General features: G+C 41.5%; 1 protein-coding gene across 7 annotated transcripts in view; it reads left to right on the forward strand.

Moving 5' to 3' along the window:
• LOC124153955 (rho-related BTB domain-containing protein 1) overlaps positions 1-23,797 on the forward strand; it is a 335,400-nt gene that overhangs the window by 239,444 nt on the left and 72,159 nt on the right. For 4 of the 7 annotated variants that reach the window (XM_046527384.1, XM_046527389.1, XM_046527388.1 and 1 more), the window contains exon 1: positions 11,046-11,368. The exons of 2 other annotated variants lie outside the window; for them this stretch is intronic. The gene's annotated coding sequence lies outside the window, so the exon portion shown is untranslated. Of the gene's footprint in view, positions 1-11,045; positions 11,369-23,797 lie in introns of those variants that run through there. One more of the 7 variants, XM_046527385.1, reaches the window with a different exon arrangement.

Genomic DNA, 23,797 nt, shown 5'->3' on the forward strand with positions numbered 1-23,797 from the left:
TGACGCAGACTACCACTAGCAAAACCGAATTTAATAATATTATATAAATGATGAACTGTCCTGCGAAGAGAATGATGTAGATATTTTTGTCTTAGTACCTGAAGGTGAAAATAGGTCCATTGGTGACAGGGATGCCGACTTTAAAAATATTGGGGGGGCCCAAACCGGGAATCTTGCCCCGAGAAATTTTATAAGTACTGAGTTTTAAGTTTTTTGAGCATTTTAGAAGAGTCATGCGATCAACATTAGAACCCTGATAACTCGAATCTCGATATCTGGACACTTCGGGGAAAATCGACAAGCCTAAAACATTTTTCCTCACACTCATAACGAATTTTTGAGGGGGCTCGGGACCCCTCAGGCCCCATGGAGTCGGCGCCACTGATTAATGAAACTATCGTGAAACTAAACTATACTCGGTGGAAACTATAAAAGATTAATATTTGTATTATGATATATTTTTCACCTCTTATTATAATAATAGAGCTACTATTTCTCAAACTATAGGTGTCTTAAATATTTTTATATTTTATAAATTAGGGGCCAATACTCCAATGAATATTAAAAATTTTATATTTTCATCAAAATGACCGGCCAGTCTTCTTATGTCGTGCGCAGTATGCGATGATCCTCCTTCCATTACTATTCCAAGTTCAGCTGATTCAGTCGGTTGCATCTGGCTATATTTTTCCGGCTAGGAGAAAGAGTATTTCCCCTGTCAGGGCTCCTATCGTACCCGTGATGCTCTACAAAGGCCGAACGTTGCGTGCGCGTGGACGCGTGCCAGGGGAGGAGTGTTCTTCGCGCACGCTCCCCGCATCACATTGGCCCGGCCGGTGGCCGCAAGAGCTGTGTTGGGTCACGAGGGGCCGCTTTAATTGCCCACCCCACCGCGAATTGAGAGCGCCAATTGACCTCCGATTGGCCGCCTGCGCCGCACTGGGAGGAAGTACCGCACGTACTCACACGCTTTAGAGAAGGTACCGTCTCTCGTTCAATAACCAATGTACAGGTTGAAGCACAGATGTACGGTACAAATAGCTGGTCGCATCCCTGACACGTAGACGAAGGCGTTAAGTTCGGAAACGCTTTGTACACCTCATTGAGAGGTGGAACGAGGACCTAGGGCAGGCTCGCGGGGTTAATCTCCCGAGGTCTGCCCGGTCTGTAAAGGCCGCTATACACGGTGAATGATCATGCGAATGATCATGCTGAATGATCACGTGATCATTCTCAGGATCATACGAGCAAAATAGAACATATTCTAATTTTCACTAAATGATCATGCGCATGAAGGTTCATTCGCGAATTGTGCCGTCATACACGGTGAATGATCATGCGCATGATCATGCGGATGAAATCATTAGCCGTGTATAGTGGCCTTAAGCGTTCGCTTTTCGCCCGCAAAACTCGGACGTGGAAGGATATGGAAGGAAATAGGATAGGAGACGCCGCGATGAGAGCCCTACGACGCCTCCAAGGGAAGAATAGGAATGGGAGGTAGGGGATAGGGGCAAACCCTTGCTGCCGTGGGGAATACGGGGCCTACTACTAGCGAAACCATGACTTAATTTGCCAACGAAATTAGAAGATTATTCTATAATGAGAAGAATTCATCGATCATTTCGTTGGATGCATCTCATTGACAGAGAATGAGAACCCAAGGGGGGTTCTTCGATGGTTACAACGCACCGGGGCCGGGACCCAGTACTACAACTGATACGCCCGCGCAGCTGGAGAGGGGAGTGGAATGGGAAGGAAAAGGATGGAGGCGCCGCCGCTATAGGAGCGCAACGACGCCTCCAGGGTAGGGATAGGAATGGAAGGGTAGGATAGGGAATACCATCGCCGCTATGAGAGCGATCACTACTAGCGAAACCATACTTTAGTGTTCCAACGATTTTGGAAAAATTTACTATAACTAACTAGTAAAATCTAGAGATCAAATCGTTGGATACACCTAATTGACAGTGTAAGACTAGTACACAATATCCGAGTCTCAAGCTACTCGATAAAATAAGATAGACTAAATCGGATTATAATTGCGTTATGCTCCTTCATTGCTCGCCTTAGTTTTCCTATCTATTCATGTCCGTTTCAATAACAAATTCGGTGTATAATGGATATGTATAGATGAGCCAATTCCAGGCCTCCTCGCTCTTAAGACCTGAATTCGCCGGAATTGTATTTGTGGCACCTTTTGAAAGCTCCTGCGTATCGCATCCCTTTACGATATTTTCAGTCTCCGTGTCCGTGTTGTGGATGGATGCGAAACCGTACACGATACGCCTGGGTTACGTCAGATTTATATTCTCTACGACGGCAGTTTGATGCTCTGAACAAAGCTCGTGGAGGGAATATTGAAATTGTCTTTTATAAATATCAGGCGTTGTCCCTGAAAAGTTTTGATTGTTCCATCATGAAGACAATGTGTTGGAAATTCCAATTGAATCATGCTGTACCTGAGACGCATAATTCAGAGTATTTACGAAGGCATAACAATAAATAAGAATGCCCTCTCGTCATTAAATACCCGTTTCTTGTTCTGCGATAATAGCTTAGGGGGCATCTATTGTTTGCGTGAGGCGTTTATGGTGGTCAAGGGGTCAAGCCGATTCTCACCCAATCTCACGTTGGGGAGAGTCAAGCCATGTATCACGTAATTTTTTTCGGCAAGAAACATTATAAAATGTGCTTCTAGACTAAGATCTTAGTAATGTTACCAACAAGTCTTAACTAATCTTAAGTAATAATAATAAAACAAATAGTTTATGTAAATAAATCCAACGCAATGAAGCATAAATTAACGTTGTTCGCGCTATAGGGAGTCCTATGCTATAATCGCCACTCGCTTGCCTTGTTGTTTGTAGTGCACCCGTGTGGTCGAGGGTGTGATTGTTTGAAGTTATTCTTTTCGCTGTTGTTGGCCGTGAAAGGGATTTGTGAATGTCTCGTCGTGTTGCAATGGTCTCGAGCTGCCACAACGCTGCCTAAGGATGCCATCGACCTGAGCTCGACATTCAGGTAAGTGGTGATTTCAAGAGTGTGGGACTCCCGGCGCATTTACAATATACAGTTTACGCTGAAAATACGAGATATCTCTCACGATATCTCTCTAAGGGGAAAGGGGGGTCCAGAATCGCCAAAATCACCTCATATATTTAATGGACGCCCTCTCACCCGTTTGGAAGCTGTTCTGCCCACAGACGATCCTCCAAATGTTTGACGCGCACTCTGAATCGTGTGTGCTTGCGCAGCTTCCTTTGCTACTAACCATCATGTCGCTATGCGTGCAGGGAGGAGCTGTTTAGCGCCATTTGCCTCCTGTGGACACTTCAGAGCGATTTCGCGGGAAATGACGCATAGTGACAATCTGCTCCGGTCGTGTCGCTGTGCCCGCGGTGGTGTCAAAGAACCTGCGCACTTAATGCCGTTCTGGAGCTCATAATCCTTTCCTGGGATGGGCGCACAGGTCAATGCACGCAGCAGAAAAAAGAATAGCCCTCAGTCAACCAAGCATCGTGGCTCTCGTCTCCGCCGGTCGTAAGGTTCTTAAAAACGCAATTCTGAATCTGTTTTTTTCACAATAAAAAGAGTGACTACTGACGGCATTATCTTAGTTTATCTTTATAGAATTGTGATTATGAAAACTTTAGTGTCGGTGTACCGACTTGGTACGGTGAGTGAGGATAGAAAAATTGTCATTATTGTAGGAATTTCACTAATTTAGGTCAATTAGCGACGTTAACGTACGATGGACATTAATGCTTAAGCATAAAGTTGATAATTTAAAAATCACCTGGCGACCATTTTAGATGGGAGTGTTGACAGTGTTAATTATTTTACGCCACAGATACGACGCCCCTTTCTTATCACATTACAATGCAATGCGTCACGAAAACTTCGTTAAAATTTGGGAATGCATGGAGTTAACCTTCACCTACATTAACCTGCGATCAAGTTCGAGCATTTTTCCTCGAAACATGATGAAGTATAATTTTCATATTTGGGATACCGGCAAAAGCTTAAAAGGGTCTACTATTTGCATGTTCAATGTCACATTGTCTCGCTGTCCCGGTAAACCATCTTTACCTTTGTATTTTCAAAATGATATCCAAAGTTTTGTACAAGTCATACGTCACCAATAAAAGATCCTTCTAGTCGTAGTGATGTGTCCCCTTAAGTGACTACTCGGCTCGTCGGCAAAGTATGCCCTCTACGTCGTTAAGAGTAACTTATCACTCCACCCCCGCCTCCGGGAGCCTCACATGCAGTCGTTATGAATGAGTCACCGTTCAGCAGGTCTCCGCGTGGGTGTTCCTCCAATTGATTCACTCTCCTCTCTCAATGGGGCGATAATCATGAAGTTACCGTCATAACTAGATAGAGAACCCGTTCAGCACGGACGGCAGAGGATCTGTTAAATAGGTTGTCTGTCGGTGGAAATGAAATCTCAGGCGTTCTCATGAAACGGTGAAGTAAATGAGGAATACCATCGGACATGGTGGTCTGGTGACGCATCATTGCAGATGTTAGGGCGGCAGCCGCGATTCTGCTCATAATAACGCACATGACAGCCATCGTTGTGCGTCTTTAAAATTAACTGTCGAATCGAACGATTGACGAATGTATTTTGAGAGGGTCAACCTGCCACCGGGTAATATTTCTAAACCTTATGTATAAAGGCCGTTTTACACGGCACACGGAATTGCGCAATCTGACGTACGTGCGAAGGCGCAATCAAAATTGCGTCGTGTAAAGCACTGAATTGCTAGAACACATGCGAGAATGCGTGGATGCGAGACGGCAAAATAGCCCCTGTTCTAATTTCGTTCATGAATTCGCGCAATTCCACGCCGTTTTATAAATTAATGCAGCTCTAACCTGCGCAATTCCGTGCACTGCGTAAAAATGCCTCAAAAGATAATAAAAAAGTCCAATTACGTCGTCCAGCACATAGGCAATAAATGAACTTCCTCAGCAAATAATATGTTGGCAAGAAATTTGAACTTAAGTCAAAACACATGTTTTGGAGTTGTAAAATATGGTAGCCGAGATCTTAATAAAGATTTTTTTTTCTATTTTATGCTTGGATAACTGTTCTTTATCTCTTCAATCACATTTTTTTGTAATTCCATTCGTGATTAATCGGAATTCTTAGTGAGCCATAAAGCCTCTTCAATTCGCGCAATGACGAATACTTCTGAGTCATTCGATTACATTCATGTATCACTTTTTTTACCCTCTCTCCTTATTGGGCCAACACCTTTCTAGGACTTCCCACTTGTATTCATCTCTTCTCCCTTCCTTTCTACTTCGTCGATTTGGGAACGGCCTCACGAAAGGGAGGAAAATATAATAATATCGAACTTCCGGGCACGTCTTCGGGATTTCATTTCGAAGTCTCTGAGGCGGTTGGCGGACGAAGACAGGTTGGAGGAAAGAAGATCACTCTCTGAAGACGTGTGGTGGCCTGCGATCGGCAAAAAAATTGATGGGATGCCGATGGTTATTGGAGCAGGGGGCTGCGAAGGAAAGTGAGTTTTGGGTGTTCGTGAGCGCACCCGGAGGATTCTCCTCGTAAACCGCCTTCCTTAACCTCAGTCATCATTTATTCAGCGCATCCATCTCTTCATGAAATCTTTAAGATATCCCTGGGGCATTCAACCCGTAAATGATTTAAGTACAGTCATGAAAGTATGTGCATTACGCAACATTTGTAAGAAAGCCATGAGAAATTAAGTTTATTTACGCAACGTTCCCTGGTAAACACCTCAAAACAAATACTGTGAATCATATCTGAATCAAATATGGTTGAAAATGACAAAATTAAAGCACAATGTTTTTCACAAATGACAAAACTCCACGAAATACGTGGAAGAAAACGAAGTCATTTTGTCTTTTGTGAACTTCAACTTCCACAAAGTTGAGCCGGAAACCATTGAACGCAATGTTTTTATTGTAGCAGAAAAAGTACGCGGTGAAAATATTTTATAAAAACCTTTATTTTTATATCAATTTACCAAAAACAATTTAGGTAATTTCAGCCCTTTCAAATTATATTTTCCCGTAGTATTTCTTAAAGTCAACTGCTTTATGACTTTCACAATCTGTGGCTATGAGATGAATATTTAGCTATTACACAAAATTCAACTTATTAAAGCTGTTTTTACCACCGATATATTCTCAGTAATATTAGTGTGAGATTTGCAAAATGATTGGTATGAGGTAGTCTCACATATAGATTAGATTTGTGGACACCGAGTAAATCTTAAAGTATCTTTAATGCTTCGAAATGTGAATAAGGAAGAAGATAGAGCCAGGGAGAGATATGGAGACGATAGTTGAGGAATGGCAGAGCTTAAGAATCGATTGAAAAGATCAGTCATTAATATAATGAAAGAATTCGAGAATGATAGATGCGTGTGCGATGTTAAAATGATAAAAAGTATAGCAAAAGAAAACTCTGGAAAGGATAACGTTTGACATGATTTTAGATTGGATGTAAAACAATATTTTAGTAGAAATGAAAGAAAAATAGGTCCAACGTAGGAAATTTTGGAAAATTTGTGGTCAAACGTGGCCAGTTATTAACGAAAGGCGCCTAGTTGATTCCGGCGTACGTTTCATCCGATGACCGTGGGGAGGTGCTTGAAGTGCACTCAAGCTGGGATCGGGCAACTCTCACACAAGGACTTCCCAATGCCGGTATTTGTATCCGGGCCCGCAGAGTGGGAAGCCAACACTCTGGTCACCGCACCAATCCAATCTTCTGCAGTCTGTCTCGTATGTGATGGTGTTCATATTAGTCACTGACGTTACTGTTTTGACGCATGTTCTCCCCCCCCCCCCCCTATGTCTCTGAATCAATTTCGCTCTCGGGCAATAGCCTCGGCTAGCCTCTCACTCTCTTCGTTGACGCGTTTACTGGGTCCCGCGTCATAAAAATCTCCTCGCCCGCCGCCGTAAATAATCCCGAGGGAATTAAGCCCTGTTGAGTCCACATCCTTCCCTCTTGGCCCGCGACACTACGCACTCCAGTTCTGCTCCCAAGTGGCCACTTGAACAGCGGCCTTCGCAGAAGCCACGTGCGAGATTTCACCTCAGTCCCTAGCTGAAATTTCCAGTGAGTTCCCTGAAAAATCGGATTGGAAATTGGGCAGGTCGGATCTGGGATTGATGTCGAATTTAGTAGACGCTATGGAACGTGCGGATACAAGAATAAAGTGGAAATTTTATGAGAAAAAAAACGTTATTTTAAATGACAGAGGATTTATTTAAGTCTTTACTAGATCAAAATAGATCTTTGTGCTAAAAAATATGCGTCAGGGAATATTTCAATGGGAGCCCTGAATTTTCCACTTTTCACGACAATTCCATACTGTCGGAGTATTGAAACGTTCGCGGCAGAAGTAAATAATGTAGAATTTCTCGTAGGTTCTCCGATTTAATTTCTCGGTCTACATTTTATTTTTTTCTTTGACAATACTCAGCGATTCCCTATAAAGTTCCTTCGGTTTGAAAATCGTTTTCATGTCGTGCTTTAGCTGTATACTTGATATTTTGTCCGTCGTGCGTTTTGATGTATGGCATGTATGCTTTTTTTCTTGTCGTCTTTCTTATTATCTTTTTATTATTACTCACTTCCCGGTGTCACTGGCCAGATTTCCTCACGTTTTTCAGTGTGTTATATTTTATATGTTAAAAAATAGTGGATTCATTTTAGTTTTTACTAGATCAAAACAAATTTTTGTACTAAAATGCATGAAGAGCTCCTATTGAAAAATGCGTCATTTTTCAATAGGAGCTCTTCATGCTGCTAATTTAATATCAGTCACAAACTATCAGAGTATTCCACTTTACGCGAATCGTAATGATCCTTGTTCAAGAGGACATATATGATGATACATCACGTTCGTCTAAATTTTCGGCCTAGTGAACTTTCGGCTGGGCTATTTTATCGTCTTCGCAAAATCCTTCGAATAATTCAGTGCCTATAACAATGTTATTTTCCAGACGATCACTCGCGCTGAGCGTAGATTTCAGGGCGTCACTGTCGTCAAGGAGGAAGGCATGTGGACCTCAAGGACAGAAACAATCGGGCGTTTCACTTTTTTCCTCTCAGCAGCTCGACTAATGCCAGTGCATCTCGAATGAATGCATGACGGCTTCGCGTCGCTGATGATAACCCGAAAAAATTCTCGCGACCTCTCGGAGTTCATCGTCTCTCCCCGCTTGTTTTTATACTGCTTCCGGGCATGCCATTATGTGTACTCCATAGGAGTTGTATTCATGCCGCCAACTTTTGTGGCCCCTTTTTCCTAGTCTTTTACTTCTGAATATTTGATGTAATGTTTATCTTGTTAGGGATATAATTCGCACGATGAACTGAAGTAAGTGCTAATCGTATGCATTTTTCAAAATTTAATTTCTTTTATAATACGACTTATGTCATTCACCGCATATTAGGAGAATACAGTAATTACTCATAATTATGTACATCATGGAGGCTTTTTTATGCTGCGTGGATAAGTGGCGTATTCTTATTGTATGCTTTTTCAGAAATATTTCATCCTTTGACCCTCTAGATGCTCTGTATTCAGGACATAGGGAGAGATGGATAAAGAGCTTTTTCACGGCTCAAAAATAAGTTTTTCATTTTGCTTGTTGTCTTTGTTAATATTTCATCCCATGACTATCGATACCTATGAATTATGGGCATTGAGTGTGTATCGAATGCTTTGATAATAAAATTCACTAACTCATTCTTAATTATGTGGTATTTAATTGTAAAGTATCTTGGATAGTTAACTTTTACTTATTCCACTGCTTTAAAAAGTTTACTATCCAAGATGGCTTTGATGATATTTGGCTCATAAATGAATTAAATTTATTATACTTTAGAGCGAATACTTGCGAACGTTTTGTTTTTAATGCTTATGCAGAGTTGAAGCCGGTTCCAATATCGGGAAATTTTAAAGTAGTTTTCAATTTTACAAGTTTTTTAGGTGTATTTTTTGGCGTAAATAAAATATTTTTGTGTCTCCGTGTTACGAAAAACGCTTAAACACGTAATGTAATGATTTAGATTAAAAAAGTGGGAAACAATGCAGCTTACTGTTGATCCATGTTTAGCCTTGATACGCAAATCATCAATCTGGCTTTTGCCGGATCGCACATACTGAGACGGCCACGCCACAGCTCAGCGTGATGCTGCAGCCGATTGCGCATAATTACATCTTCGTTGGCTACCTCATTGGTCGTCCGAGCCGAGAAGGTCAAGAACCATGAGCTGAGCAGCGGACAATTGTGCGGAAGAAGTCATGGACGCCGAGCCCTTACACTTCGCGAAGCAGGAGTAGCTAATTTGAGAGGAGTAGCTCTTCAAGAACCGTAATTTCTCGCAGATGAGTCCTCAATAGAAATAGCTCGATCTCCGCCTTTCATTTTTCAAGCACCATCCGTCGTCCAAGCTAAGTACATCACTCCATTAGTCGCACCCTGCCTCTACGCCGAGTTTGATATCCTTTTCAATCTCCCTGCCTCATCTCACAAGTTGCCCTTCGTACATAGTCTATTTTTAGCTTCCATTCCCCCTATCTTATCCCTCCATTCCTTAATCTTCCTCCCTTAATAGTTTCTTGTTGTGATCATTGAAGCCACTTGTTTCCTGGAGTGCGCCCTTGGCCTTCAACTATCGTTCCAGCTTTGATTCCTCCTTGTGTCATTGTCGCTAAGCAATTGCCCCTTCAAATGAATCCCATTTGTTTACACTGGTTTTATGTAATGTGCGGCTCGTTTTTTTGCCTGCCTATAATAAAAATCGCACACACATTGCATTCTCTAGAACAATGAGAGCGTTTGATTTCCTTTTTATGCATGATCAAAGAGAAAACGATAAATTTCTCCCCCTGGTCGTGGGCCTGTTGAGATCTTAAGTCTTAGAAATCTGGCGTATTTATCCAGGCGGGAATCACAATCAGTAATGAAGTACGATGAATGAATGAACGAATGGTATTTATCTAGGCGGGACTCGAACCCAAGAACTTCTGCATGTGAGCAGTGCTCATGTGTTTCCATCCCCAGTGATATCTTCTTACGCGAAAATATAGCCAATATAGTCTTCGATGGCATAAAAGAGCGTTATCCCATCTTTGTGACTACCCTTGACATTTTCAGGCATTATTTCCTCGTTTTTGACTGAAAATGTCTCAATTTGGCGTCATTTATCGCATACATAGGGTAAAAATGAGGTGGTGTGTTGCGGGTTGCCCACCACACAAAACTGCTTTCGGGGATACGTTTAAAGGTCATTTTCTCGATAGTTAAAAGAAATATAGCTTACGTATTTGGTCTTAAATATCAATCATAGTCCAGCGTTATACCCCAATGTAAAAAAATGAGTGTTCGCTTTAACCAAATTCAAATTATTTACATTCTTCGTTAAAAATTTCGAAATTTCAAAGCAAAATGGCGAACTGAAGATATCAACCGATTTGGAAAAAAAATCACTCCAGTAATACCCATCCAAGTACGCAACTTTAGCAGAATTCGCTCAAAAAAAAAGTGGCAAAACAAGTGGCACCCTAGTGAGCACCATTCCTTGGCGAAACATCGAGAGGGACAGCTAAGCATGAAGACATTAGATCCTTACCTCGCTCGTATAGGCATGTGTACGCATACATAACTCTTCCCGCCTCTAACCCTTTTGCTTGGTTCTTCCCTCCCCCAAAAAACGGAGCACGGGCGAGGGGGATGGTGATGGGAGGGAGTGGACGGAGTGCGCCGCGACGGCAGGACCTCTGCTCCCCGACAAGAGGTGTGGGACGGCACCCGAGAGATAGCGAAGTGGATAGGGAGTGAGAGAGGGAGAGGCGCGGCGCGAGAGGAGAGACTGGGATGCAGGTCACGGGAGGGGGGAGGTAGAGGGGGTGGGGTGGAGGGAGGTAGTGCGCGCACCTACCCCTCCCCCCCTTCTCCCCTCCCCTACCTCAATCCCCCCCGCAGCTAGTGTTGCCGTTCCGAGAACCCATTCCCCAGCTTGCCACCTTGCGGATAAGGACGTCGTGCCGCGTCCTCGCGAAATATCGTTGTGACCCCCGAGCATATAACTTGTGCCGGTGCGGACCGGGCTGTTCGCGGGCGGACCATGTCTTCATCCTCCTAGGACGGCGGCCCTTTTCAGGGCCGCGGACTTCTCTTCCAGGTTCGTGCAGGAGAAACGTGAGAGAGAGGGAAAAAAATACCATTTATATGTGTGCCTGCATTGAGTGTTAAAACCCTTCCATCTTCTTCTTCTCCTCCTCCCCCGGGGAATTGTGCGGGTGTGTTTGGCCGATGGAGTACTAAGGAAGATGTTCTCTCGATCGTGAGTGAAGGAAGCGAGTTTATTAGCATTGCCATTTTTTTAAATATTTTATTTCGTCTCCCGCACGTCGCACTTTGCGGTGTGCCCATGTGTGAGTCTGTGTCTGTGCATGTGCCCGCTGAGATTCGTCTGTTTCTTTGTTTGTTTTCTTTTTGTTTCCGGCTTTGTGGTGGCTGTGGTGGTGGAGGAAGATTTTAATTTTTTTTTCTAAGTCCCCTTCTTTTGTGAGGTCCCTTTTAAATTGTTCCCCGGCCACGAGTCAGAAGCCATCGGCGTCGGTCTGTGTTGTTTTTTGGTAGCGGCGCGGCAAGTAAGGTCCGCGGCTGTGTAGGGATAAAAGCGTCCCGACGCCCGTGAACGCGGTTTGTCGTGCATTAGCGACGCCGGAGACGCCGAAGGGAAGCCCGCCACAAGTGAAACCCACCGACGCCGAGTGCCGTTCTTCAATTTTTTTTTCGATATCTGCGTCGCATTTTCCTGTTTATCAATTACGTCACTCGGCTGGTGGATTGTGAGTATTACTTTTCTGGTAAACAGTGAAAGCAGAAGGAAGTGGAAGTCGTGTCGACGCGGTTTTTCAAGGCTAACTTCTATATTGTGATTTGTGTTTATAAAGCATAACTTGGTGGCATTTCTGTATGCTGCCTGAAAGCATTATTAAGTGTATTCACGACTTCGAATATTACCGTTTACTTTCGTGTACCTCATCCACACTGTATAAACAAAAAGGAGTAATATTCATGGTTGTGAGACATATGAACCTTAAAGTTTCCACGTGCAGGTTCATTGATCTATTACAATGCGCATTGAACCATACGGTTTCTTAATGAGCAGATTAGAGCTATATATGTACCTCACATGACTTATTTACTCCTTTATACTCGGGGAAAGATAGTTTTATTGCCAATTTTATCGAACATATGTACCTCACCAGATGTCATTCAAGTGGATTAAATGAGTTGATTGCGCTAACTTACGTAAGAATTTTATTTAAAACAGTTTTTCTCCCAGATCCCAGATTTTTTAATTAGATTAAATTCCAGAGTTTTTTCGTTTGAATTTAACACGCATAAGAAGAATTAAGAACAAACTGCGGAATGGCTAGAGGCGAACATAAACTCTAGAAGCTGAGCCGGTTAAAGCACGCCGCCCGACTTTGGCGTTCCTAGTTTCAGTCTAGGTGAAGGCGAATGATTTTCCCTTCTACTAGATTTTCCTTTTTCATGCATTTAAGTTGTTGTTTCAAAGTATTTAAAATTGACATTTTTCGAAGCGACCGGCGCAGGTGTTATTTTATACAAAAATATGAAATACGCCACAAAAATCATACAGCTTTACCTATAAGTAAACTTGTATTCCATTGTGTCCATGATTGCTACCATATATTTCCTGAACTACCGAGCCATCTTTCTTCATAGCGAATTTCTGCGAGGGTTGGTCATACCATTGGTCCAAGCTGAAATCCACGTATGTGGCTCGGGAGGCGGTATCGTGTTTTATTAGCCAGCGTCAGATTAGTGTTAGTACACATGTCCGGACACTGAGAGAATCTCATTCGAACCTATGTTTTTTCTAATGATCTTTTCGAAGAGAAATCCAGATTTTGACGCATGCAGTTTTTTATTCCATCGGTTCACGTTATAAATTTTACCGTCTATGATGTCATGGTCTACCGGCATGGCGGGCGAATGTTGCCACCAAGATCTGCAGCGTGAAGTAGCAAAGTATAAAAGTCATCTTTTTATTTATAAAACATTGTTTGAGTAATTATTTCATTAATTCGCTAACACGACCTTCCCCATCCTGGTCTTTATGTATTCCCGGTGGATGAACGTGGTCACCAAGGTCTGCGACGCTGAGTCGCAAATTGTTTTACAAATGAACCCATTCACCATCACTAATAACTCATGAAATCGTTATTTTATTGTTTCACCCTTCATTTCCTTTATTCATGCTCTGCTGGTGGACGAACGGTGTGCCATGAAGTTCCGCGGTCACTCGTCGTCGCAAGCGGTTCGATTCAAGCGGCCGCGTGGTGTATGGTGGGAAGGCTGATGCCCCTACGACGCCGCGCCGCCGTCGCTTCGCCCCCGCGCCGTTTTTGGTCGAGATATAAATTCCGTTTATCGATTGTTTTCGGCTCTCTTCTGTTTTCGTCCGTCCTTCGTCCTTTCTGGAGAGTGATCTTTTTCTATCGGAACTCTCGACCCAACTATATCTCACTCTCTCCATCGCCTAACAGTTTAGGAAAGTCTTCTTCTTCGCCGAGTGTTTATGAGCTGTTTACATCTAGCGCTCATGGCCGGATCCAGATTATTTTTCTGGGGGGGGGGGGCACAAAGGCCTGCCTGGCAAACGGTCTTCTTATATTTGATATTAAAAACAAAATACAGCAATTACTATGCGAGATATTCTCTTTATATTGTTATGAACATTATTACTATGAAATTAAATTATTAAGACTCCGTAATATGCAAGAAAAAACGACCGTAATGATAACCGTATTAAAAATCTGATATATTTTTCAAGCGTCTGGGGGGTGGGGGGGGGTTGCACGCGCCTCCGTTGTCTCCCCTAAATCCGCTTATGTTAGCGTCCGTATTTTGATCACATTTTCCAAGGTCAAGGAAAATATACTGTTTCTCTACTCCCAATTGTTTTTAATACGAAAGCATTACAGTGTTGATTCAAGAACATTTTTCTTTAAAACGCCATTGTTTTCGGTTTTCTCCAGTCATTTTTTTTGGCCCACGTCGAAAACAGTAGTTTTTTCGTATTCCACGAGATCTTAGAACCAAAAAGGTTGCTGGGTGGATAGGTTGAGCGCTTTGCTGCTGTTCTAAGGGTTCCTCGTACAAACTCCTGGTGAAGACCACGAACACCCCCATATTACAAGTGCAAGGTAGCCAAGAAGAAGGAGCTGGCCCCGTTATCCTGAATGTCACGCGCATGTGGCTCAGTGCTCGATGAATTCTACGTTTGCCTACAAAAACCAACCTTCGCTTTGAATCACTGAGTAAGCGGGTGAAGACCATAGAACCTTTAGAAACGGACTCTTGCATTCATAACACTGCGTGAAATACGTCCGGTGTCTGAAATAAATATTAAACTAACTATAATTTACCGAACGTTTGCTAGACAATGAGCCAAGTTTCCCGCACACATTTGCAAAAAAATATTTTGATTGACTTAATGCTTAATGCATCCTTATGAATTTGGTGTGTCCCAATTATTTATTAAGTAATTATTCATTATCTCGTATTTCGTAACGAAGAGTAGCAATATCAGGCTGATTATAAGATCAAATGAATTCAGTAGAAATAAATACGATGTCTTATTTAAAGATAAATTGTGATTTTCAGGCGGTTGTTACCTAGGTTTTCGCTTCAGCCTAGAAACCATTTTGTTTGTGAGCAGGTAATTTTTGGAAAAAATTCTTATGAAAAGCATAGTACTCCGCACTCGGGATATACTTTTGATCAGGGGTTAATTGTGTACTTTTGTTAGCATTTGTTAGTTTACTCATCTCATTTGGATTATTTCAGTATCTCCACTGATACTGAATCAGACTCGATAATGAAATGCATTCATTCGGATTTGTATGAAGTAATGTCTCTCTACTGGTATAAATCAGCATTTTGTTTGCAGCAGATTGTGCTCACAGTTTTGTCAGATGATTTGTAGTTGTTATTTGATAAATGCTTCTTCCCTAAAAAAATATACATTAGACATGGTATTGTTTTCCATATTAATTTCTGCGGCGTACAAGGTTCTTAACATTCATTTTCAGATGACTTTGTGGGAAACAGAAATTCCCATCAATTAATTGCGATAGTGGTTTTAAATAATTTTGAAGTGATAATCATGATGGAAGGTACAGTCATCCTATTATTTTCCCCTATCATCAATTGATTTCACCTTTTTAAATTGCTCTTTGATTTCCTCGTGCTGCAATCCTTAGATAAAAGAAAGAGGGATAATCGGCTACTATACGAATGGGACCGAGATTAAAATGGTAAAATCTGATATCTGGTGATCGGTCTGTTTGGCTGACAACTACGATGACATTTCATTCATGATGTTTATTTCGATTGGAAATTTTACTGTCGTTAAATTTCTTGCTCAAAAAGAAAGGGCACCAGGAGTTATATAGCTTTTCATTTTGCCAACTTAGCCTTTTTCGCATATTATTGCCGAAGTTGGGGTTTCATTCCTGGTATTGACTTTTGGTTATTGGTGATGCAAACCATTACTTGTGTTACCATAGTGAACTCATCTTTGCGGGGGACAATTAGTAATGGTTTTCGTAGTGATTTTGTTTCTCAGTTTTATTTCATACCAGTCTCGCTGAAAGAATATTTCGTTCCGTTAAAGCGAATGGCGAGAGTGGGGAGTTGGAAGGTGTTTTGGCGCATGGAAAGGTTGCGGCCATTGAGGTGGAGTGAGGGAATTTATTCGCCACCACGACCGTCTTTTTTATGCCTTTTTTGTTATTTTTTATTCGTCTTTTCCTTCGATCCCTTTAAAGAGATGTCAGGCATGCCAACTTCGCAGTCTTCTTTTCACTCTGCTCAACTTAATGCAGTTGCTATCTTCGTTTTTTAAGATTGTAGGTCGTGAATTCCTTTTCAGTGAATTGTGCTTGTATTTGTTCACCTTCATTTTAGAGAACAATAGGATGCCATTTCCTTTAAAACACTTATTTGTTGGGAAAAACTTCATAAAATTGATTTTCTATTAAAATATCAATTGATTCCTTCCGTAGCCTTGTGCTAGAAGGTTTTCCTCTGATATATTTGATGAGCACTGCTTGTTGAGTTACGACACGATTTTTCAAATAAAAAGTAAGCCTTGGGGTCAAAATTTTTCAATATAATATGTTTCCGATTGATTTTGGTTTTATGTTATTGTTATTTCATCAGTGCTAATATTAGATATCTAGGGATTCGGTTGGTGTGGTGGCTAGAGTGTTGGCTTCCCACTCCGTGGGCTCGGGTTCAAATCCCGGCGGCGGCAGAGAATTTTCAGAGACTTCCTAATCCCTGCTTGAATGTTGTTTGGAGCAGGGGCGCAGCTAGGAATTAAGGCTAGGGGGAGTTTCAGGAGCAAAACATTGGGGTGTCTGCGGTTGTGGAATACACGCCAGGGTAAGCGGGAGGTCCGGGGGCCCTCCCCTAGAAATTTTTTCAGATAACTAGTTCAAAATGGTGAGTTTTACGGCCTTCTGAGGGTTATTTTATTAATATTTACACTATTCTATAAGTAATATTTATCCAATTAAGTGAAATGGATTAAACTTAAAAATTTCTCTGAGCTCTGGGGGTGGGGGGGCTTTATTCCCCCAAACCCTCCCCCTCGCGGCGCCACTGGCGTGGAGGACATTTCGAGCGCAACACTCCGTCCGTCGGATGGAACGTTAAGCCTTGGTCCCCTTGGCGCCTTTCGTTAGTAGCAGGCTAATGCCGACACCGGGTTTCTCTCCTCACTTCCTGTCATACTTTCCCTCATGGCGCAAATGACCTAAGCTGTCGGTCGCCTCTTCCAATTACCATACTGACAGATATCTGTGATATAAGGAGGAGCTGTGATATATTATGTATTGGTAGGACCGTATAATGGTTAGTATTTTATGTTTTTATTTTGTAACGCTTGAAAAAGGTTTAATTTCCTATTCTGCAAGTTCAGTGGGTATATCCGAGATGAAGTTTTATTACTTGCGCATGTTGTATCTTTTGAGAAATCTCATCCGTAATTGATGCGCCTATATAGTTGTGCAATCTGACTTCCTACACATCTATTAGAATGAATTATCACGCCAGAATTATCACGATCCTCAATTAAATATTTGTTGTCACGTATGTTGGCGTTCATAGAGTCACATAATGTGTGATCTTTACGCATTGCTGCTGCAATTTCTCGTGAAGTAACCTAAGAAGATGACTTCATTACCCAAAGTATACGGAAAACTTATGCGCTTGCTAATCTTGTTGCGGATTGTTGCATAATACGGATATGATAGGTAAAATAAATAATAATAAAAATAAATAATAGATACAATGTTGGCACTGGGTATAAATACTGGGATAGTTCTTGCTGTATCACCTTGAATATGACATAATATGTTGAAACCATGGCCGGTAGTTGAGATTTGAATTTAAGTGTGGAAATTACCATTTGAAGTTTTTATTTTATTATTAATCTACGAAGGTTTTTATTTCCATTTTAATTGCGTTGAAGAGGGGTATGAAATCTTTCGGATGAACCTCGCCATGTGGATGATGTGTGTGTTGCTATTGTGAAAATGATGGACTGTTTGATGTAACGCATCCGCTCTCATTTCTCCGCTGCGTGATTGCAAAAAAATGAGTCTCTCTCAAGTTTTACTTTTTTTGTCACGCGATTTCTACCGAAATTCTTCATCTGGATTTTATCTTTCACTCTTCGCCACGGATTTTTAGTGTTTTCAGGCGATAAAACGCAAGGATTCGTTGACGTTCGAATGACCCATTAATTAGATCCGTTTCTTTTTTTCGCGTAATTTCCCCGTGCGCCATTTACACGACGCTTTATGAGAATTTTCCAGCCTCGGAGCGGTATTAGGCGATCCCATCTTATGGGAGTTGGTGGGCAGTTTGGCCACTCTTATGAATATCCGAGAAAGTAAGGAAAATTAAAGTAAATTCGTTGTGTTTGAAAAGTCATGGAATAATACAGAAATAGATCAGTACGCCTAGAAATATCACATCATCATTCCCTATAGATTAGTTATAGTTCATTATCTGAACATTCTGGATGTACCCAAAGGCGTTTTTTACGGAGGATGATACGGCACCCACGTGCAATGTCCAGGAGGCGCTAAAAACGCCTTGGAAACTAAAAATATGAAGTTTAAAATGTAAATTTCATTTCTGAAATCCTAAGGTAATAATAGGCAAAAGTTAATAATATGCAATGCCTTTGTTCAAATAGAAATTAATTTTCATAATATCTCATGCTTAGTTGAAACGCAAAAAATTATTAATAAAGTTTTTTATATTCATTTTGACGCTTTCTTCACAATTCATTTTTGCAAGAAACCAAAAAGGCGCTCACATGCTCTTATATTTTGATTTGCATTAATTTTGTTGTTATCCTTAATTTTATCAAATATTTACCTTTATTCCTATATTCCTCTAGAGACTTCGTAAGTTACGTGTAATAAATTATTGTGAACAATTACAAAATTAGCATGGAATCTCAGGAAAAGTTAGTTAATTTAATCCTCTTAGTGCCGCCGGCCGATATACCGGCTTTTGCCTCTCAGCCGAAATGTGCCACGACCCGAAATATTGGCTTTGAGGTAATAAGTTGGTAAAATTAATAGTTATGGTGCTACTAAGCTCTGAGAAAACTCTTTACTCAAAATCCGGATTAATCATACAGTTGATAAGTAGTGTAATAAGAATTACATTTTTTTAATCGGAAATATTCATTGAAATGCCACAAAATGACGAAGTAAAATTTTTATCGAAGATTTCACCTTTAATTTGAATACATTTGGCATTTCTCACCAGTGTCTTTCAAAATAGGTGGCATTAAGAGGTTTAAGGTTGATCTTTTAGTGGTAGTAATATTCACTAGCCAACGCTCCCTTTTGCGGGAATAGGACTGTGGGCTATAAGTGTCTAATTAAAAGGGTGAGATGGTGTTGATGTTGACAACCCCTCTCCTCTCTCCAGACCCCAATCCCTTCCCCCATATCAACCCATTCGGGTCGGGGAACTCAGCGCCGCGCCTCTCGAACTACGGGCAAAGGGTTAACGACACCAGCCTTCCTCCCTGCGTATCCCATATCCGCGGGGCTTGGGGAAGGCATTGGGAAGCAGAAAGCACTCTCCAGGGCCGTAAGTTGGCGAGGAAAGCCCTGGGTGGTATCTCAATTTCGACATCGTGACGTGATAATTTCACTGGGGAAGTGAAGATATATCGCACGCGCGAACTACTCGGGCTGCGATATTATTGGTTTACGAAATATCGCAATGATTGGACGACGATATTTCGCGATTGCCTAAACTGCATACAATCGCGATCGCGATGTACGATTTTGTCATAGCACAGTTTTTTTACGGTGAGCTTCCTCCAGGGGCGACATGAATCGATTCGTTACGTATCTTATGGTGGCCTAAGTCTATCTTTTGGTAGTTTATTGGGTAAGGAAACAGCTTATACTTGATTATTGGACAATTACGTATGTATTAAACAAAAATGACAATGCCTCCCAAACAAACTCCCCATTGTCCTAAATAACTTCACCGTTTTATGAGAAAATCGGAAGAGGACTCACAGTAAATTTTCAAACTCAGTATTGTTTTAGGAATAATGAAAATGTGTAGGAAGGTTTGGATGGAGCTAGTAACAAATGGGTAGGGAATGTTAAGACGGTGTCAGAAGGAATATAATTTAATCGGGGAAGCCGGATGATTTATGTATGGATAGGAAGGGAATAGACCTTGTTTATGTTTTGGAGAAGGAAGTTCAATTTGGAATTAAAGGAAAGGCGAGAAATTCCGCAAAATAGTCCATATAAACCTACCTAGAAGACCTTCATCATTATGGATTTTTTGACGATATATCGACGTTTCGCACATCGGTGTAAATCATACGTTAAGTTAGACTCCTCATCTGCCCAACCTGTTCGTGTGGACGGTTGCTGTGAAGCAGGGCACTATTTTCTTCGCATTCACTGTCCACTCTTGCAATTCGAGGGTAATTCTCAAGTGCTTTAGCAGTAACTGCGACTCGAAAGCCAGACTCAAGACCCCTCACCGTCATTAAAGCCTGTATACACGATACATCAACAAGTACGATTTAATGTCTGTTTGAATGAACGGCTTTTGTGGATCGGAGCGAAACGTCTACGAATGCATGAGCCAAATTAGAACCGGTTGTATTTTCTGTAAATGTATTCGGACAAGTTGGGTGGTTACTCGGTGCATTTTCGTGTTGTTTCACGCATTTATACATTTAGACTAGGTCGGATCAAGGATTTTTTTCAGGGATGGAGGCACATGGGTCTGACAGGCAAACGGTCTTCTCATAATTGGAATTAAACTCTACTTGCAACAATTACTGTACGAAATATACTCTGTATTTTAGCAAAAATTTATTAATATGTAGATATTAATAACTTTTATATTAAAAAATAAATTTCAACGATATTTTTATTTGAAATCTCGTCTGTTTTTAAGCGTCGGTGGGGGGCGGGGGAGGGACGTGCCCTCCCTCCTATATCCGCCTATGCATTTGGACATTAAGTCGTACGGGTTAATGTACCGTGTAACCAGGCCTCTAGAGAAGGTGGAGGCTCTCCACAGAGCCGTGGGGAGAAGGCGAACCATATGACGGTGAGACCGTCGATCTGCATTCAGTTTCAGGGATCGCGAGGTGCGGGACGTAGGGGTAGAAGGGTTTTGGCCCATGCTTTCCTCCCTCGCTGCGCATGCGCGTGGCTCCTCCTTCCACCCCCACTCGTATACTTCTTTTTTCCAACCCATGCTCCAGTTTGGGGGATCACCTACCCCACCCACCCTTCTCCTTAGCCTTTCACTTGGTCGCCCACGCTCCGAAAATCCACCTCCCTCCCCTGCGATCCCCATTCCCTCCCCCTCCCCCTGCCGGGAAACGGTCTGATGACGCGTGCTGGGCTCCCCGTGACGTCATCGGCGGAATGTGGGGCTGTGGGGAGCATGCCGCTCCGGCTACGACGCCTGGGCGCAGCGACCGGGCCCACACCGCTCTTCAAGACGAACGATTCCTATGGAGCTGGTCACCGCGCCGCGCGCCGGGTTCACGTTTGGTGACGGGCGGGAAGGCGGTCGCTACGTGGGCTACGATTGTGGTCCATTCTTATTATAAGTGATGGTGAATGGCGATATTTGGTGGAACATAATCACAGATACACTAGTATTGTATATTGTGCATTTTTTTTTATTAGCCTGACCCAGGTTTCGACACCGTACACTACGTCATTATGACATAGTGAACAGTGAACAGGTACACTAATACACATAGTGTACACATAGTGTACAGATACACTAATATTGTTGTTCCACAATTTTTTTATTTGTAATATATCATATCATATATCGCGCATACATTATATGATATAAAACTAATAAAAATCATATTTCATAGTGTACAGTGTCGAAATCTGGGTAAGAATAACGAAGAATTTGTGTGACACACAATATCAGTGTATCCGTGATTATGTTTCACTTTCAAATCATGACTTGTGTCTGCATGTTGGTAGTTTCTTGAAGGATATAAGGCAGACAAATCATCATCGTTAGTTAACAATCCTAAGATTGGTTTGGCACAGCTTTCCAATCGTCTCTCTTGTCCGCTAATCTTTTCATAGTGACGTATTTCTTCTCTTTCACATCCTTTATGACTTGTCCTATTTAACTCATTCGGGGCCGTCCTTAACCCTTCTTCCCTCCCACATTCCTTTCTACCATTGTTTTTATCGGGCTATCTTGCCTCATAGTACAGCCAACTTAACTGACCCGTCTTCCTCGCTTATCGTTAAGGTTTTTAGAAGACTTCTCTTTTCCGTCACTCTTCTTGGCACCAAGGGCGTACCCAGGATCATAACTAGAGGGTGGCAAGCCATGGTCTATGGGGAGGGCAAGCCAGGTTGTGACATTTTAGCATGGAAAATGTGAATGAAACCAACATTTTAAGAATATTATAACAGCGCTTTATTAAATTGATTGTTTGAGGCGTAACATGGTGAAAGCGATTCATAATTAAATTAAAAAAGAGGAACTTTGTGCTTTCATATTAATTAATGTGAAAGCACAAAGTTCTTCTTTTTTAATTTAATTAGCGCTTTATTAGTTTATGAGATAATATCCTTGAAAAAATAGTTTTATTTTAGTTGCATAGCTTATACTAATACATATAAGTTTTCGTGGGTTTGAAGAAAATTTGCTGAATACTTTCGTTTCAATTCATTGATGATTTTTCTTAAAGACTTTTGCGATTTTTGCATCTGGGGGTCAGGGGGGGGGGGGCAGCTGTCCCTCGCTTGGTACGCCCATGCTTGGCACTTCTTCATAACTTACTGAACGTCCGCCGCAGCCCAGTTGTTACAGAAAAATTATGCCGTAAAAATTAGCTGATCGGGGAATTTATTAGAGAACAGCGTCAAACCAATCATAGGATTGAGGGTATGAGGATGGTGACGAATTTCTTACTTGAGGCACTGTGTGTAATGCGAAAACAAAAAGAAAATTATTATGTGAAATCGGAAAATAATCTTGGCAGACTGAAACATCCCATAACTACTAAGCTGTAAAATTCATTGCTTAAATTGTCTGTTCGAATGAAATCTGCAATTATATTTCTAACTCATCCTTCCTGCGTGAATTTGCGTTTGTTTTAGATGTCGATATTAAGATTTGTTTAGCTTTGTGATGACATTGAATTTATCTTTTTACGGTTACTTTTTAAATATGTTCTTAGAAATAAGGTACACATAGTTTTCTTTTTCAAATTACAACAGCTGTTAGTATCTTATTAATAAGAATTTCCATTAAATGAACTCGCCGATATCGATCGGTTCTCAGAAATGATAGATTATACGATTTTTTTCGATTTATGTCCTTTGCTCATGAATTGAAGTGTTCCACGTCATCGGTCTATTCTCGCTTCCTCTGACCTTGTGACTGCTCAGATAGGCATTTTTTTCTCTGCTATTTTTATCTTCTTTTGGTCGTGCCGTTCGCAGTCAGCGAAATAGTTACGTAGAGATAAAATGTAATGGCAGACAAGAAGTTCGCTAGTGACCTAGGTGTTTTTCCTCGAGATCCTTGCGTAAGTAAGTCTTGGTTGTGGTTCAATTTCTTCGCAGTTGAGTTTGAATTGGTCCCGGTTGATGTAGAAAAATCGAGGGATCCTTCAAAAAGAATTGGAGACCTATGTGGGAGAGTTAATTTGAATAAAGTACGAATAGGTTGAATATTATTGACCATTTATGGTGCAAGGTATAATTATATGGGTGACGTTATTGTAGGAAGGTGTTTATATCTACCTAGACTGGTGGATTATAAAATTAGGCCGCTGAGCCTTATTAAATGGCCTGTGGATTCCTGACTAAAAACCACAGTCCCCGTAAGCCACACCTGAATTGCCATGGACAACAGTAAATTCGGAACCGAGTAGAAGAAATACCACTCCTTTATAATTTGGCGTTACTTTGTGGAATTCGTACAATTTTTTCTATCGCATAACTAATTAATTTCGACGTATTCACTGTGTGGATAAGCCTTATTCTTTTTATTTCATTACTCTTCAGTCTAGTTTATTTTCATTATAATCGCGGAAAGTGAGAGCGAGGCTCATATTTAATCCGTTTATCCATAACTCTGGCAGCAGCTGCACACGGTG

This window comes from Ischnura elegans, chromosome 2 (genome assembly GCF_921293095.1).
Source record: "Ischnura elegans chromosome 2, ioIscEleg1.1, whole genome shotgun sequence".
NCBI classification, from domain to species: Eukaryota; Metazoa; Arthropoda; class Insecta; order Odonata; family Coenagrionidae; genus Ischnura; species Ischnura elegans.